This window comes from Haemaphysalis longicornis, unplaced genomic scaffold (assembly GCF_048455015.1).
Source record: "Haemaphysalis longicornis isolate Haplotype H1 unplaced genomic scaffold, Haemaphysalis longicornis Haplotype H1 scaffold_5, whole genome shotgun sequence".
Taxonomy (NCBI): Eukaryota; Metazoa; Arthropoda; class Arachnida; order Ixodida; family Ixodidae; genus Haemaphysalis; species Haemaphysalis longicornis.
The window spans coordinates 10,371,896-10,389,036 of record NW_027526385.1 but is presented as its reverse complement, the minus strand read 5'-3'; positions in this window follow the sequence as shown (position 1 = coordinate 10,389,036).

Here is a 17,141-nt window from a genome sequence, read left to right as displayed (position 1 = left end):
CCGTTTGAACCCGTTCCCATTTCAACCTTCCCTTGTGTTCCTTCCCATTTCAACCCGGGGCGAAATAACCTTCCCGTTTCGTATTTTCATATTTAGCCCGTTCCCGGAATAACGTACCCAGTTTATGAAACGTCATAAAAAACATTTTCATATTGTTTTTCATTTATTTCCGTTTGTTCACAGCCGCTGCGATAGCATGCTCAGTACATCCAGAGTCCTTGACTGCTTTTCAAACCTGGGCTTCACTTTTTGAATCCAGAGACGACGACATTTGGTTACAATTCGTCATACCAATTAACAAATATTTTAAATTAACAAAGCGTAACAAACAAATTAACAATTAACAAATTAATAAACAAATCTCCTAAATTAACAAACAAATCTTTTAAATTAACAAACCAAAAAGTGATATAATCAAAAATCCCAGAAAAGCACCGCGGAAGCACAAATACAAAATCGCAAAAACACCCTCATTTTGAAAGAAGTCGTATTTGGCAGACTAACACATTTAATCGTTATAACCGCGCAAGTGTAGATCTATGTCGAAAAGAAAGAGATGAAGACTATAAAAGACAAAAAAGATGTATAAAAATAAAGTAACCCTATGTACCTAAATACATATGCCACATCTGGCTATAAAAATCGCAGTCATGAGAAGCGGCGAAAATTATAAACTTAGCTTTGCGTTTCATTGATTCTGTTTATTCCCGTCACTCTAGCGTACTCAATTTGCATAATACGGCAAACCTTCAAAAACTTAAGCAGCGCAGGGTCGTCTCTAGCCTAAATTTTCTTTACTACAGAAACTTAAAATTATCGCGGGAATACTACCTCCAAGGGCCTTTCAGACGTCCAGCGAGAAGGCATCATAGTAAGACTATTATGCAGCCAATCAGCTGAATTACAATTCGAAAGTTCTATTTGTTTCCTCGTGCAATTTCTTACTGGAATAAGTTAACTGAACGAACAGTGAACTCGGTATCATTAGAAGAATTTTCCCCACGTATTGTAAATATGTGTTCTGGTTCAATCGTCGTATTTTGAAATTGGAATACATTACGAATGTATATCTATTTCCGGACCCCTTTGCATCTATTACATATTTATGTATTTTACTTATTTGCGTGGGGCGTTTTTAAACTACGCCAATCAATACTGATGTGTTTTTATGTTCACTCCTGCATGAGCCCGACCAGGCCGTAAAGTATCGGTAAATAAATAAAAGTATCTGCCCATTACTCACGTAGGAAATGGATTAGTAGCTAATTCTCAGATTTCCGCACATGTTTTTGCCTTTTTTAAAGTCTCTCCTACGGACATCTTTGATCTATAGATCTCTCGAACCCGAAGACAAAGCTACGCTCCAAACAATGAGCATAAGAGCGGCTGATAAATAAATTTCTGCCGCACGAACGAACACCAACTGCAGAAAAATCCAATGCGTGCATTACTCAAGATATTGGGTATCTTTATAGTACACTTTCGCCGCTACAAACTTTGTGTCAAGAGGGCAGTATCGGACTAAGGCATTCGGAAACTTTTATCGGCCGGAAATATCGGTCATATTGGTGCATATTTGGTGCATGTAAGTTTTTAGTGCATGACCCGTTGCTTGTAAGCACATTTTGGGGAACAGTTTCGAAGACGGTAACGCATATTTTCAGAAATTCAAATGGGTTGCAACGATGCGGGTTCAAATGAGAAGGGCGCTTTGGGAGCGGGTTGTAACGGGAAGGGCGTTTTGGGAATGGGCTGAAACAGGAAGTGCCCAAACGGGAAGGTCGTTTCGGGAACGAACGCACACGGGACGGGTCAAGCGGGAAGGGCGTTTCGGGAATGGGTTCAAACGGGAAGGGGTCAAACGGGAATGGGTTCTTTCGGGCTACACCCATCGTTACAGGGGAAGATGTGGGTTGCCGGTTTGATATGCAAATAACGAAACGTTGATGCGCCACGGTATAACTTGAAAAAATGCTGCAGCAGTAAATGTTTGCGACGCTGTTCTAAAGAGGGTAATTTCAAGTTGTTTCAGAGTAGCGTACTTCTTTGTCGTCTAATTAAGTTGAATGAAGCGGATAGCGCGACTTTGGATGGCTTCGTGACAATATCTAAGATACATCTTGTGAGCGTTCTAGATGATAGCCCCGTTTTCAAGCTTTGGACGTACAAATGTATTCTATGCCAAGAGGTTTTTCTCCTACGTTGCCATGTAAAGCGATATACGCAGAAGTCCCAAAGTCTTACTTGCTTTGGTTGTGATGTGCTCAATATGGGCATTCCTTGATAGATTTGATGTGAGAATTACCCATAGGTATTTATACTGGTTTGTACGTGTAATGTGGGAATCATAAATATAATCACCGCAGGAGAGAGGGCAGCGAACACTGGTAAATGTCATCACCTTAGTTTTTCAGTGTTTACACGCATCAGCCACTTGGAGCACCATGATCATACAGAGTTTAAGTCGTTTTCAAGTAGTAGGGAATCGTTGCAGTCTATAATTTCGCGGTACGATACACAGTCATAAGCAACGAAGAGGATCTTGGATGCAATAAAATCTGGAATATCATTTACTTACACCAGAAACAAAAGCGGGCCCAAAACAGAACCCTGTGGCACTGGAGACGTGACGGGAACAGCTGAAGAGACAATATCATAAATTGTGACATGCTGTAATCTATTCAATAAGAAATTTTGCATCCACATGATTGTGCTCATTTTAAAGTAAAAACTGCTTAGTTTTGATAGTAGGCGTTGCTGTGGAACTAAATCAAAAGCTTTGGAAAAATCAACGAAGACTGCATCGGTTTGATTACCTGTGTGTGTACTGGTGTTTAGGTAGGTAATAAATTCACAAAATTGAGATTCGCAGGATTTTCCGCGTTGAAAACCGTGCTGATTCGGTAAAAGTAGGTAATTGGAACAGAGGTATCGCATAATTTGCGTATACAAGATATGTTCCAAGATTTTGCAAGGTATAGAGGTCATAGATATAGGCCTATATTTAGAAGTCTGTTCCGTCCCTTGCTTTGAAAATGGGGAAAACGAAAGCGAGTTTCCTATCGCCAGGAAGTAATTTCCTGTCGATGGATTGCTGAAATAATTTACAAAGAAAAGACGCGGGTTTGGGTACCGTTATTTTAGCAATTTAGTTGTTAGTTGACCAGGACCGGGACTACATCTGTTGGGCAGACCGTGTATGGCTCCCGCCACACCTTCGAAGGTTATCAAGATATCGGGCATGACGGCACACTCGGGGTGAGAGGGGACATGTGGAGGCACAGAGAGCTTTCGGTGGTGAAAACGGCGAAGAATGCTGTGTTATGCAACTCGGCCATTTCCAACAGGTACGGTCGGTTTCTTGAAGCGGGGTTTTTGATGTCATTACGTTTCTTAGGATTAATGGGGTTACAGAATTGCTTCGATTTGCCTTTAGCAAGGTGGGAAGGGTTTTGTTGGAAAACCCCACCTTTGATTTTTTAATTTCTACCTTGCAGATGCGCGAGGCTGGTTTGCATTTTTGCCACGCATCGGAGTGATTTCAACGTTGGGCAGCTTTGAAGGCGCGTTTCTTTTTTCCAATAATACGTATTACGCTCCGCGTAAACAGGGGCCCTGGATTTAAGGGTAGACACGTAGTTTTGGTACAAAGTGGTTCCTGACATACAACAAGGCTTCTTCAAATAAAATACAGCTTTGTTACACAGTTCTAGACCTGAAATAGTGTTCATCCTGTAGCAGCGACGCGTTGAGGAACTCGTTGACTGCGGACAGGTTTGCCTTGCAATAATCGTACATAGGTTTGTGTTGCCTATACTTCTTACGAAAAGTAGATATAAAGTCAAAATTAACTTTGCTAGTCTGTGGTCACTTATTCCGTGAATACCGTTCACTGTATTGCTGTCGGGGTGAGTAGTACACACGATAACGACGGTGGCTTCGCCACTAATGGGTTCCCTAACGATTTGTTGCAATGAGAATGTTCCGAGTACGTGCAAGAAGTTGTGGCATTCGTGCTTGATTGAGGACGACCTGTCTACTTGATTGTTAAGCCAATCAATATCAGGAAAATTAAAGTCACCGGCCATAATAGTAGGAATGCGTGGATAGGAACTATGAATATATTAAAGCTCGGCCCTAAAGAGTTGTTAAGAATTCTGTGTTTGAGTTCGGGGGCCGATAGAGAACACCAGCGAGAACGCATGAAAATTTTGAAAAAGCGCAGCGATGAAGAGCCCATCATGTCTCGATTAAAGAGGGTGGAGCAGGGACGTGCGCAGAGTGGAACGACTTTCGGACAGGGATTAACACGCCACCACCACGTGAAGTCTTTCTCTCCTCTCTGAAGGTATTGTGTTACGGATAAAATGACAAAAGGCTGTCCTTTCCATCTTTCAATTCATATTATGTGCGTACTGCACGTGATGAGGGCAGCAATGAGGTGGTCCTGTTTCGGCAATATACTGCGGAAATTCCCCAACAGTAATGACACGGGCGTGGGTTTGTTGTAAATAGAATTTGGGCAGCTATTGCACTGACGTCATTTAGGACAGGACGCTTGCGCGGCATCAGAAGGAAAAGCTGCATACAATAGTACGGCATCGGAAGCTGGATCATAGATGTAGGTCTGTATCTACTAAAAGCTTGTCATAGTTTAGACGTACTTTTTAGGGGCGAAGCTCCTCTTGCTCGGGGCAAGTACCTCGTCGAGCCGCCGCCCTGTCCACTAGTTCTCGAGGCGACCGCTAGAGGCGCAGCTGTGCAATATTTCATAGGTCACCCGCTAGATGGCGCGCCGCCGCTCAAGACGGCGCGTCACAAGCTACTCATCATGAACAACTTGGAAGCGAGGGCAGCGTAGTGGGGAGCTCGCGACCCGCCTCCAATGCGGGCCCGCCGCCAAGACCCTGCCGTGAGAGCTCGCGAGGCCGAAGAAATACGCCAGCATCGACAGCAATCGCAAGCCAGCGCCAGCATCTATCCTGAGGCGGCGGCAGTGGTGAGGGCTCGCGCAGCCGAAGCAAAGCGAGCTTGTCGATAAGCGGATCCCGAAGGGAGAGCCCGCGAAGCAGAGGCAGCAAGGGAACGTGCGACAATTGCATCGGTATGTAAATAATAAAAATCGTGTATATAAGTGTATATACAATCACCCCTATAACAACATATCGAGTCTTTATATGATGTGTGGGCGAATTTTCAGCGGCTTTATCAATAAGCATTAAAGCTTCGCCCCACTCATCATCATTCACTTCGTGGAGAAGGCGGGATATTTTTTTACCTTGTTGGCGGTGCACTTTGCGAAACTCGCACAAGCGCTTCCTATACCACGCATCCGTGCAGAGTAATCATCTTTGAACCACACTTTTGTTTCGCTATTTCGCTCCTTTCACTTCCACGCGTTTGAAAAAAAACGTCTTGTTTGGTTTTGAAATTAGGAAAACGATCTATGATTGGCCTGTCAAAGCCTTCTCTCTTGCTCCCTAGACAATGGGTTTTTTATACAGAGTTCACCTCGAAAAAAATTGCGAACTGTTTTTTCAGTGTCGTTCGGGGTCTTTTCATTTTTTCTTCAAATCCTTTGATAATTAAATTCTTTTTTCAGGATCTATTTTCAAACTTATCTAGTGAGCCAGAAAGAGGGGCCACGGTGTATTGCAGGCTGTTAATTGTGGTGCACGATTCTTCAACACCGGAATTTATCTCATCATATCCGTTGGCAGCAGCCTCTAGGATTGACGCGCGCTCCGTTAGTCTATCTATTTTGTTCCCGGTATCCCTCAGCTGATCTCTGGTTTCGCTCTGAAACTTCGTGTTTTGTGAACCCAAGGCATCCAGATTGGCGAGAATGGCCTCGACCTTGTCGGACCCTGGGTTCAATTCTACATCACCCGAATATAGGAGTAGACTTGTCGCAACGGTAGCGAGAATAAGTGACGCGCTAGGATAGCAACAACGCGGGAGCAGATAGCCGCAACACAATCGCGAATTTGACTTAAACTTGGTGCGATGAGAGAAGCAATTCGGGCGCGGTACGACGTCAAGACATTTCCCATGTTCGCCCACAAAGAATGGGGGATCTGCGACCAAATATGAACACTGGCTCGAGCAAATCTCTTTACAATGGTTCAGAAAATACTCACTTAAACAGTGAGACGTGACAGCATGTAGTCGAGCAGTTTGTTTGGTCGCAAATCCCGATGAAGACAATGGCGGCGGCTTTTTATGCCAAGCAGCAGAGGAAGGGGTACTCGGGGCGAGCAGAGCACCACCAATCAGAGTTCCAGGTACAGACCGAGTGCAGAAGCACCCAGCTACGAAGGTGATGCACGTGCGCTGTAGTAAGGCCCGTCAAGCTCGGACGTTCCCTGTCTTCCCTATAGGCGGCGTAAAAATCGACGCCCCACGTGACCAACCTACAGCGGCAGTTTTCGGCCATCAAGTCCACCAGACGGCGCAACCGAGAGGTTACTTTTGGTAGAGAATACAAAACATTCATTCCGTGACTCAGAGAGCCAACAAAGTTCGCTTACAATGTGTTGTTTAAAGAGATTATTAACAAGTTCCGCATCAAACGTCTGTTGAGCAAAATGTACGCAACTTTTTACGAACAGCCGACTGGTGCACCACCTCACTTCTGAATTCGCAACCACAAAGCCGCCAATTCGCAACCACAAATCCAAGCCAAGCCAAGCTGGATTGCGGTTAACTTATTCTCTGTGGTCTTGTCAAATCTAGTTTTCTTTAGTATTTCTGCGCTGTGAACATGCAGGAAGTGTGATACGTGCCACCGGGAAAGCTCAGCGACCCGCGTGAGCCTGTTGGAGCCCGTGTTAGCGGGGCCGCTGTACCGCCGCATCGACTTGTTGTGATGGCGCATCTAGGCCTATAGCCAGGCTGCGACTCCTCTTGCTATTGGCATCACTCTTCGTTTTACGGGCTCGCCTCGGTCCAGACCTCGCCAAACGTACGTGTTGCTCCTCACGACGGATGCGCCCGTCCGAGCGTGCTCGCCACTACAAGTCTGTCTCGCGCGCTGTGCACGGAGTTGGTTCCCACCACCTCGCTGAAGCATCGCCCCAAGGTATGCCGCCACATGTGCGCACCCCCTCCTGGCCGCCCGACAGTCACCTTGTGCCTCTTGCTCGCTGGAGACATTGCGATCAATCCCGGCCCCAAGGGCACGTCGTCACGTCCTACTTGCAGCCGCTGCGAAAAGGTTGTGTATGACAACGTCGCCGCTCTCCAATGTGATGGATGCGGAAGGTGGGCACATCGCACGTGCGAACTTATGACTCTCGCTGTATACCGCCGCCTTTCATCGTCGACTGAGTGCTGGTTGTGTGCCCTTCCTTCGAAATCTTAGCGCAAGTGAACGAGTTGTTATGGAAAAAAAATGCCACGAAAGCGACGTAGAATTGCAGCGATCGAAATGAAATGCTGTCCTGGCCTCTGTAAACTTGCGGATGTCAAAAAACATTTTGTTATCACTTGCTGCTCACTGTGGTCTGTGCCAGTCGAGGCCATCTGGTCACCTGGCGTAACATCACTTCACTAGCGCGGCGCAAGTAAACACGCGGCCAGCGTGCCAGCCAGGAATCAGCAGCAGCAGCGAGCCGGCCGCTGCCGTGCCAGGGCAGCCATGTTATTAAGGAGCTCAAGCGGCCTGTGCAAAAATCATGCGCCATGTTTGCATGATGATGATGATGATTTCTATTGGTTTGCCCTTTGTATCGGGATGATGACATGTCACCTGACCAAAAAGGAATATATACCTATGTTTTACACTTTTGGTTCAATACTAGCGCTGCTTAGGGCAGGCACAAAAAGCTTATTAGGCACAAAATACTTTTTTTTTCCTGTTACAGGTGGTAACTGTCCTAGGCAATATTCCCCTCTCTGCTTTTTGTCCACCAGCATTCTAATATTTTTTTCGTCCCCTCGACAGCCTTGAAGTTAACTTCCTCTGTGATACCCTTAAATCCTAGGGCTTCTGAAAGCCCAATATTCCCTTCATGTAGATTTGGATGGATATCCTCACATTCTAACACGATGTGCCGCATAGTTTCTGTTTCTTTTCTGCAGACCACGCATACCCCATCATTTTGTGAATACTTCCCCGCAAAACTCTTAGTTCGCAGACAACCTGCTCTAGCCTCAAAAAGCAAAGCACTGCCCTGGGAATTATCGTAGGAATTTTCCTTTCTGATGTTCATCTTCTCAGCCCTGTACATCTCTAACGACGTTTTAGCTTCCATTTTTTCCCTCCATTTATTCGTTTCAATCTGCCTCTCCTCTTTTTTGGTTACCTTGGCTGTTTTGGATTCCCCACTGCTCTTTCCGTATTTCATCGCTAGCCTTCTAGTCTTTCTTAACCACTGCGTGTCCACGATTTTCAAGTATAGGTACCTAAATACCTTAGCTGCCCACCTTCGTTGATCCATTGCCCTCAACCTCATCTCAAAGCATATTTTACTCTGAGCTTCTCTAACTTGAAACGACGCCCAGCCCATATCTCCCTAAACAGCTTCGTTAGTTGTTTTTCCATGCGCGCCTAAGGGCAAACGTCCTACCGTTCTCTGGTTTACTTCAAGGCCTGATAGAACGTCTGATTTTAAGCAGAGTACAGCATTCGCAAACGTGAGACACGGAACCATTACTCCTTTCCACATTCCTCTTACTACTTCATATTTGTTATACCCCCACAGAGCGCTATGCTTCATTATAGCTGCGTTTCGCTTTCCCTTAACCTTAAGTTGCTCCTCGTGAGTACTTAAGTAGTTATCCCCTTCGTTTATCCACACTCCCAAATATTTATATTCCTTCACTCTAGGTAATTCGCCTTGCTGGATAGACACTACGTCGGTGGTAGCGTCATTGAAAACCATTATTCCTGATTTTTCTGCACTGAAATTTAATCCGAGGTCAGTGGCTTCCTGGCCGCAAATATTTATTAGCCGCTCAATATCGGTTTGGTTATCAGCTAAGAGAACAATGTCGTCTGCGTATAACATTCCCGGAATATGCTGTTGTACCACTTCGCCTTGCAGCATATTGGTTAGGCTAAACCCTACTTGACTTTCTTCCAGTTTCTTTTCTAACCCTGCCATGTAAAGCATGAACAGTATTGGGCTCAAAGGGCATCCCTGTTTCAGTCCCCGATGGATGTTGACCTGCTGGGCGCATTTCTGTCCTTCCCAAGTGAGGTGCACCCTATTGTCTTTATAGATTGCTATAAGGAACTGTACTAACTCGTCATCTAATCCCTGGAGTTTCAGCATTCTCCACAGCCGTTCTCTGTTTACGTTGTCATATGCTTCTTTAATGTCCAAGAACGTAATCCATCGTGGTCTCTTCTGTGCTTTCGCAATTTAAATGCATTGCGTTATCACGAACAGATTGTTATCCAGTCGCCTGTCTTGTCTAAATCCATTCTGCAGTTCCCCAAGTATTTTATTTTCTTCCATCCATGCTTGAATTTCCGATTTTATCGCCTGCATTACGAATCTATACACCACTGACGTTACTGTGAGTGGTCTGTATGAATCAATACTGGATTTGTCTCCTCTGCCTTTATATATTAAATTCATCCTACTTTCTAACCAGTCCTCTGGTATTTGTTTGGTTTCTATCACCTTATCTATTGCCCTCATAAACGATTCCTTACTTTTAGGTCCAAGTAGGTTTATCAGTTGCATTGGTATTCCGTCCGGGCCCACTGCTGTCTGGGGGGAAACCTTTGGCTCTGCTTTTTTCCAATGAAGGTTGCTCAAACTTATTTCCCTTTCCGCAGTTTTTTGTGGCGCTGATGTTATCGGTGCAGGTTTCCCTACCACTATTGTCCTAAACTTCTCACTAATCACTCGATGAATATGCACCAACGCGTGCTCTCCTTCTAAATGTTCCCCCTCCTCATCAATCAGCAATTTTTGATGGTTATCGTTTTTTGAGCTTAGTGATTTTACATGGTTCTAAAACTTCTTGAATGCACTTTTGTCCTTATTCCGTATTTCTGCCATCCATTGTTCGCTTTTCTGCTTGATCTTTGCTTGCACCAAGTTTTGCTTTGCTTGATCTTTGCTTGCAAAGCCTTGTTTACGGCGCCATCAAGTGGGCGCCCTCGGTAGTTCACGACGCCGCCACTACGCTTTTTCTGGCAGTACAGGCAAAGCTAGACCTTTGCTTCTCTAAAATCCTCCTTGTTCTGTGCTGTAGTCAACTACGCCGAGGCGCAGAGGTAAATAAAGGCAGCACACGCTGAACGAATTGTCCATGTGGTGGCCCGGAAAGTCATCCACAGGCGACGGCTGGTTTCCGTTCGATAGCAGCTAGCTGGTCCCGGACAGGTGCAGTATCGATGTAGCCACTTTGCACAACCTAAAAAGTGAGAGCTGACAGCATGTAGGCGAGCAGTTGGTTTGGTCGCAAATCCCAATAAAGACAGTGGCGGATGGCGTTTTATGCCAGGCAGCAGTGAGAGGGGTACCCGGAGCGTGCAGAGCGCCACCACGCAGAGTTCCATGAACAGACCGAGTGCAGATGCACCCAGCGACGTAGGTGATGCACGTGCGCTGTCGCCAATTACGCCGAGGCGCAGACGCAATACAGGCAGCAAACTGCAGAACAAACTGTCGATGTGGTGGCCCGGAAACTCATCTACAGGCGACGGCTGATTTCCGTTCGATAGCAGCTAGCTGGTGCCGGACAGGCGCAGTATCGATGTAGCGACTTTGCACAACCTAAAAAGTGAGAGCGGACAGCATGTAGGGGAGCAGTTGGTTTGGTCGCAAATCCCCAAACGTTCACTGCAAACCACATCAGTGGGAGGGTAGAAGCTTCGTTTTAACATACGTCTTTTCTGGCTCAAATGAATATGGGTTTACTACGACAACCTGGATCTCTACAATTGAATAAAGTTGTTACATGCCTTCATGACCCTTGTAAACGCTTACGAATGATATAAAAAATAGGATTTTTCAGCAACCCCCCGCTGCAGGGCCTACGTAGAGCTTCGGCGAGTCGATTCCCCGTAAATTGAAGACCATAACATCTTCATCATACAGTGTCTACGTTCCCACTTATTAAGAAAGCGTAGTTTTTAAATATTGAATGTGCTGTTTGGACCGTTCTGCAAAAACGCTCATTCTCGGTATTGCATCTGCAGAAATGCTGCCGTTTTAGCGGCCCTGTCACATCCTTTCTGTTCCCAAAATTGGGCAGTTATAGACAATATAATCAAGTTAAAAGGCTAATGGTAACATTTCTATCGCCATATATTCTGAAAAAAAAAATCAGCAGTAGCGCTTAGAAGCAAGTTTAGGGAACGACATCAGAGAGAGAGAGAGAGAGAGCAAAAACCGTATATTGAGTAGAGTAATAGTGTGAAGATTAAACTATGAATGGTGCCCATTGTCAAGGCACTGGCCTCTAAATCTCTTTTTAAATTTTTGAATTCCATGTCCCTCCAGATAGGCGGGTCCGGGTTGAACAGATCAGGCGGAGGCCGTTTCTGCTGTTAAAAAGCGAGCTATAAAGTGTGTATGTTTAAAATGATCCCGTGAATAGAAAATAACTCATTTACGCTGAATGCAGAAACAAAAGGATACGCTATAATAATTAGGCCTGTTCCTGCTAAAATGGCTGAACAATTGTTTCCCTCTTGGGCACTGGTTTTTATTTTTTTCGCCTCTTGTATTCTTTACTCGACTGGACACCTGCTTGGGTGAGTCCCACTGATATCACGAATGGCTTGCTGGATCTCCAGTGTAGTGGTGGTTATCGCCGTTGACGCAGTAAAGGCTTGTAAAGAAGCAACAAAAATTGAAGAGGGTAAGGGTGATCTGTAATTTTTCCGGCTATCTCGATCATTAACATTATTTACTCTTCAGTACGTTTCAGTATCTTAGTTCTCTTATGTAATAGTATCAATAACAATTACATCGAGGTATGACGGTATTTGGGTGTGCGTGCTTAAAGGTGAAAATGCCTGTACCAATGTGTCTCAACCCATCCCCGTTTGACTGCCCCTCAATAACTGCTTTAAAGCCGCGCTCCAGTTATAAAATGCATTGCTAATGAAATAACTGTTTGTAGTTGCATATTGTCCTAGGATAGATATGAACCTCTTGGAGAAACATACACACCGAGGGATTTCTCTAGCACGGAGCAGCTGTTGGGGTGGACGGTTGAGTGGATAGGAGGAAGAGGGCGAACGATCTCGCTCAGTGGCTTCACCCACTGACACTGCATGCTACTACGTTCGCCATTGTGTGACTTTGTATTTTTCTGAAATTTAAATGTAACATTTTCCCCGTAACATCCTTTGGTGGAAGAGCCGCGTAACGCTCCATCGCCATGGATTTCCGAAGCGGGCGTCACATCGGCTCATCCGTGATGACTGAAAACACTTCGGCTTCTGTAGGCACTGTCACAACCCCGTTCTTAGTCATGGCGCAGCCCCGTGGGCTTGTAATATTCTGCGATACCCTTTACACAGACTTTGAAGACTGGATCAAAGTGTAAGAACGAGTAGGTGCCCTGAAACGCTGGGACCCTACTATCATGCTCGCAAATGTTCCTTTCTATCTGAAGGGAGCTACACTCGCATGTTACGAACCGAAAGAAGCAGAACTTTCTCTTTCGGACACCGCTAAAGCAAAGCTCTGTGAGGTATTTGGAAAAAAAGTTCGCCGACAGCTTGCTGTGAAAAAAAAGCTCGTGACTCGGGCTCAGACATTGACTGACCGTACGTGGCATATTTACACGATGTTCTGTCCCTTTTTCACCTCGCGGACGACGAATTGAACGAGGGAAAAAAACACGTCGACCACGTACTGAATTGCGTCGCTGATGATACGTTCAACCTGCTGGTTTGCAAGGAGTGCAAGATGGTCGACGCTATAATTAAGGAACGCCGGCACTTTGAACAATCCAAGAGCCATCGCATCACGACCCTGTTCGCACAGCGTCCCAATACAGAGGTGACCTCAACCTGCGAAGCTACATTTTTGCCATCATCTACACCACTGGCCAGGTGCAGCACAGATACTTGGCTTTCTGAACATGCAGTCACCAGAATTGTGCGCCGCAAACATGAAGCCATGGCTCCCGCAGCTGTTCCAATACGCATGACGGACAGCAACCTTTCAGCCATTTCCGTTATTCAAGCGGTTTTTCGGGAGCACTTTGAAAACATGCCATTCAATTCGTTATGTTCGGTCAGTCACCAACCGTTACGACCACTTCCTCCTAGAGCCGTTTTCCACAGCGACTATGTTTTCCCCGGTATCGCAATCCAGCTGAGTGCAGAACACCGGACGACCAGCCCATCTGCTTTAACAGCAGGCGTGTCCGACTTGATACTCGCTACTGTAAGTGCCACTGGTTCCAGTTTCCTTGCGGCAACTTTTCCCCTGACCGTGTCGGCAGTTCACCCCGCCCCCTTACACGTCGAAAGCAGCAGCAACCAGATGACACCACCGCTACTTAGGTGACCCGATTCGACAGCTCGCCTTCACCACACTACCGGAAGTCTCGTTCGCCACAGTCTCAGAGACCGTAAACTCCAAAAACCTCCATCCGAGTCTCCACGGAAAACTAACTGAGCTTTCGGAAGTGAAGGTGCATTGTCGACTTTGCCCGCAAATCCTCTTTTGACCCTCCCTTAAAGAGACATTTATTTATAAACTGAAGCTGACGGTATTCCTGGTTGTGCACTCATTGGCACTGGGGCGACGATATCGGTGATAAGCTGATATCTACGCTATCACCTTCATTAGGTCCCGAAGCCTGCCCTATATATTGTTCGGCTAGCTGATTGTGGAATGCGCATAAAAGCCGGAATGTGTACTGGTCGGGTTAGGATTGCTCGCCACCCGCCGCGGTGGCTCAGTGGCTAAGGCGTTGCGCTGCTGAGCACGAGGTCGCGGGTTCGTTTCCCGGCCGCGGCGGCCGCTTTTCTGATGGAGGCGAAAAGCAAAAACGCCCGTGTGTACGAGATTTCGGCGCACGTTAAAGATCCCCAGGTGGCCAAAATTAATCCGGAGCCCTCCACTACGGCGCGCCTCATCGCCTGCGTTGCGTCGGCGCGTTAAACCACACAATCAATCAGGATTGCTCGCCGTACTACACCTGGTTTGTTTTCCATATTCGAAAACTACGCACATGACGTCATCTTAAGTCTGACTTAAGAGCAGACCATTCAGCCCTCATCGACAGCTCCACAGGCTTCCTGAGTCTTGCGCTTCCTAATACGCCGGTGGCTGATTAAAATCACCCGACCGGCTTGTGTTACACAATGCACATTGGTCTCCTGCCGCAGGCCATCTCGTATGTTTCGTTGGCGGCACCTGACCCTCTTGCTGACGGCAAGTACGTTGTGATGGTATTGGTGTTCGTCAGTCCTTGAGGCACTTGAGACGAGCGTAAAAGATGGGGACGGACATTATCTGGACGATATGATTAACGAAACGGACGTTACACTGATGAGCAGAATGAGATAGAAAACTCTCTCCTAAGGATAGAAAGTTCTCTGAGGGCGATAAAAGAATAACACAGTTCACAGTTTATTCTAAAAACATGCCCGCGGCAGACTAAGCATCTCACTTGGTAGGGCGCAGTCAATGCTGATGGGTTGGCCAGTTCAGGGTGTCGGCGGCCTATTGGTGGTCATCACGGGGTGCACTACGTTGCCTAGTCAATCTCTGCGACTCAATGAGAGGTCGTCGAAAGCCAGCTAGTGGACACGACTGGCACGGCAGCCAGGTTACGCAACCGGGCTTTTTATAAACGACGGCTTCGGGAAACCACATCTACCGGATCTTGTGGGCAGCCGTCAAAACCATGGCTCCGCCGATTCCATGCTTGTCTTTTCCCAGCCAAAGTATCCTCTTCCTCCTGAGAGAGAGAGAGAAAATGACTTTATTGTGAAATAAATATCCTGCGGAGGTGGGTTCGAGTGCGACGCAGGGCACCCCCACCCCGACTATACTGTCGTCCTCGCGACGATGCCTCGGCCCGGGCTTCCGCGCGGGCGGCGCCACAAAGGTCTCTGGGGGTCATCCCCCGTTCCCCTCGCCTGCGCCTCCCTGCGCTTCTGCCGGCCGAGAGCCGCCTCGAGCCGCTGGATTGTCCTTCGCTGTGTTTCGTACTCTTGTTCCCACGTCACTTTAATGCTACCGGTATTTTGACAATTCAGATGCAGCAACACTCTCCGTGGCACATACCCCGGCGTGGGAGATTGTCCTTCTTCGGCTATCCCATGACATTGATCTACAACCAAGAAAGTTGCAGGGGTTAAACCATGCACCAATTCTTGAATGGGTTTCCGGGCGTCTCAAACGACGGGCTCGGGAAACCACGGCTAACGCATTCCCACCATTGTCATGGCGCTCTCTGCCCTCGTCGGCCTTGCGCCGTAAAACCCTAAATCATCATCATCATCATCGGCTAACGCATAGCAGACAGCCCTGAGAAGCCTTGCTCCTCGAACCTCTACCCTTCACTTGGGTCCCCATGCCTCTAATAAGTTCAGCACACCAGCGAAATGTACCCCCAAAGGCTGGGTGATTTCACCTATGCTGTTTAACATCACTCTATCGGGGTTAGCAGCCCAGCTCAATTTCATAGAGGATGTCTCCAACGCCCTGTACGCAGGCGACTTAACACTGTGGATCATCAAAGGGTCACCAGGCTACCTGCAAGATCAGGCCACAGCGAGCTGTCGACACCACATTGGCATGCCTGCAAATGGGCGGCCTCACGAACGATCCTTCAAAATCTTCCCTACTCATCATGCGCTCGCGGGCACGAGAGCGACCGGTTCGATGAACTACAGATACGAATGGAACCATGAAGGGCACTGTCGTTCGCACACTACAAACGCTCCGAATCCTGGGAATTTCCTACCGCCACAATGGAAGTGGAGCAGCAATGCTTCCTAGGCTTCAACAGACTGGGGCCAAGCTGACTAATTTTATTCAACGTGTGTGCTCCCGCCGTCACAGACTCAAAGAAGCAGATACGTGCGGAATTCTTCCGTCCATGCTGATCAGCAGAATCACTTATAGAACACCTTACGTAGCTGCTTGAACTAGAGAGCCCCCCAAAATCGATATTATGATTCTCAAAGCCTACAAAATAGCTCTTGGCCTACCAGTCTTCGCATCAACTCATTTCCTCCTCCACCTGGGCTTGCATAACACCCTGGCAGAACTAATTGAAGCCCACCCCTACAGTCAGCATCGACGGCTTCGAATAACTGCTACAGGGCGATATATGTAAAGCACTTTGGGTTACTGCCTTCCACCAACAATCGACACCCCGCAGCTCATGACAGCGATCCAACGAACTGCCATACGGGTGCTTCCAGTTGCAAAGCCCATACACCCGACTTGCAATGCTGGTTGCAGGCGGCACCGCGAACGGCTTCTTACAGCGAGGTATGCCACCAACACCGAAGCATGCTACACGTACTCCGTGAGCTACCTTCCGAAATGCACATGCAGCTGCGGTAATGAGGCAAATGGTAGCATACTGGCAACAGCAACGCTTCATAGCGGCACTACTAGTGCAGCTGAAGAAGCGGCCATCGCATTAGCGGCGGTGCATGCCCCGACGTCCAACATCAGCATGCTCACCAACTCGCAAACAGCCTGCCGACGGTTTTCAACCGGCAAGATCAATGGCATTGCAGCTGGCATCCTCCAACAACGACGAGAACTGCCAAAGACAAACATCGTATGGATTCAAGCCCATACGTCACTTACGGCGAAGGTGGCGCATGCCACTGCTCCCGACATTACCCACCGGGCATTTCCAGAAGATGAAGAAGGCAAACCACTTAGCGGCCCTCCAGTCCTCCACCCACTCTCACAGAATTACTCCGACATCTTTACTCACTACAGGGGTTCCCGTAGGCCTCTACCGCACACACATTCATCCCTGTGGCCAATGCACTCGTCTGGCGAAGAAGACTCCAGACTGAGACTTACCACAACAACACCTTCCTCCTTTGGATTTCCCGAACCACATACGCACACCAAATGCCCATATGGCCCTGGCGCCCCAAATACCGCATCTTATTTGGTTTGGATGTGCAATGCCAACACCCCACTCCCAAACCACACACCTTTGAGCAGTGGGAG